The following is a 1832-nucleotide window of genomic DNA, read 5'->3' as shown; positions in this document are numbered from 1 at the left end:
GGCATGTGGGCATCTCATCACAGCGGCTTCTCTTGTTGCAGAGCTTGGGCTCTAGGGCACGCGGTCTTCAGTAGTTGCAGTTCCTGGCCTCTAGATCACAGGCTCAGTAGTTGTGGCACCCAGGCTTAGTTGCTCTGTGGCACATGGGATCTTCTAGAACCAGGGATCTAACCCACGTCTCCTGCACTGGCAGGCAGATTCTTTACCACTAAGCCACCAGGGAAGCCCCTATAAGAACTTGTTTTGAAGAGAAGTGGGCCTGGGTTGGATCCTATAACAGGCAGGACAATGTGAAGACACTCTGGTGTCATTGTTGGCCTGGGTTGGTCTTGGGTCCCATGAGTGAATGAGGATCATGGGAATTCCCAACCTGCCTTTTATAATTGGGTCTCCTTGCTTTTCTAAGGTTGTTCCCTTTTAACACTCCTCATCCTGTAATGAGGAGGCTACAAGTAAGCACTACCCAAAACTTCAGTTTCTGGAGTCCAGCTCTGCTGCTTTCAGTGGCCAGATGTGGAAGGCCAGGAGTCAGGATTCTCACTGCTTGAGTAAGGAGACAGTCAGTGAGGCTGCTGCTGGGTTTAGGTTGCTATGAAAATGAATGCTGAGTGCTCGCTTCGGCAGCACATATACTAAAATTGGAACGATACAGAGAAGATTAGCATGGCCCCTGCGCAAGGATGACACGCAAATTCGTGAAGCGTTCCATATTTTTTGTAACTCTGTGAACCTCTCTGGTTGTCCCTCACGGTGGAGGATCTTTTCACCATTAACCTAGAAGTTTTATTATCAGTGCTGTATAGTTGGAGAAGCCTTGAGACTACTGGAAGAATAAAACTGAAATCCAGAGGCAGGAGACTTAAGCCCAAATCCTGAGAACACCAGAAAAATCCGGACTAAACAGAACATTAAGTAATAAGAGGCCATCCAAAAGCCTCCATACCTACACCGAAACCAACCACCACCCAAGAGCCAATAAGCTCCAGAACAAGACATACCACGCAAATTCTTTAGCAACGCAGGAACATAGACCTGAGTGTCAACATACAGGCTGCCCAAAGTCACACCTAACACATAGACCCATCTCAAAACTCATTACTGGACACTCCATTGCACTCCAGAGAGAAGAAATCCAGTTCCACACATCAGAACACTGACTCAAGCTTCCCTAACCAGGAAAACTTGACAAACCAATCGTCCAACCCCACCCACTGGGTGAAACCTCCACAATAAAAAGGAACCACAGACCACCAGAATACAGAAAGCCCACTCCAGACACAGCAATCTAAACAAGATGAAAAGGCAGAGAAATACCCAACAGGTAAAGGAACATGAAAAATGCCCACCAAGTCAAACAAAAGAGGAGGAGATAGGGAATCTACTTGAAAAAGAATTTAGAATAATGATAATAAAAATGATCCAAAATCTTGAAAACAAAATGGAGTTACAGATAAATAGCCTGGAGACAAGGATTGAGAAGATGCAAGAAATGTTTAACAAGGACCTAGAAGAAATAAAGAGTCAATTAAAAAATGAATAATGCAATAAATGAGATCAAAAACACTCTGGAGGGAACAAACAGTAGAATAATGGAGGCAGAAGATAGGATAAGTGAGGTAGAAGATAAAATGGTGGAAATAAATGAAGCAGAGAGGAAAAAAGAAAAAAGGATCAAAAGAAATGAGGACAACCTCAGGGACCTCTGGGACACTGTGAAACACCCCAACATTCGAATCATAGGAGTCCCAGAAGAAGAGACAAAAAGAAAGGCCATGAGAAAATACTCAAGGAGATAATAGCTGAAAACTTCCCTAAAATGGGGAAGGAAATAG

General features: G+C 44.1%; 1 non-coding gene across 1 annotated transcript; it reads left to right on the top strand.

Annotated features, from left to right (window-relative positions):
* The first annotated feature begins 608 nt into the window (after nucleotides 1–608).
* Nucleotides 609–715, top strand: LOC122438943. The gene has a single exon (XR_006268688.1). It is a non-coding gene; the product is annotated as a U6 spliceosomal RNA (small nuclear RNA).
* Nucleotides 716–1832: the final 1117 nt, after the last annotated feature.

Source organism: Cervus canadensis, chromosome 3 (assembly GCF_019320065.1).
Source record: "Cervus canadensis isolate Bull #8, Minnesota chromosome 3, ASM1932006v1, whole genome shotgun sequence".
Classification (NCBI taxonomy): domain Eukaryota; kingdom Metazoa; phylum Chordata; class Mammalia; order Artiodactyla; family Cervidae; genus Cervus; species Cervus canadensis.
Note: the sequence above shows the minus strand (reverse complement) of the source record. Positions and strands in the feature narration are given on the sequence as shown.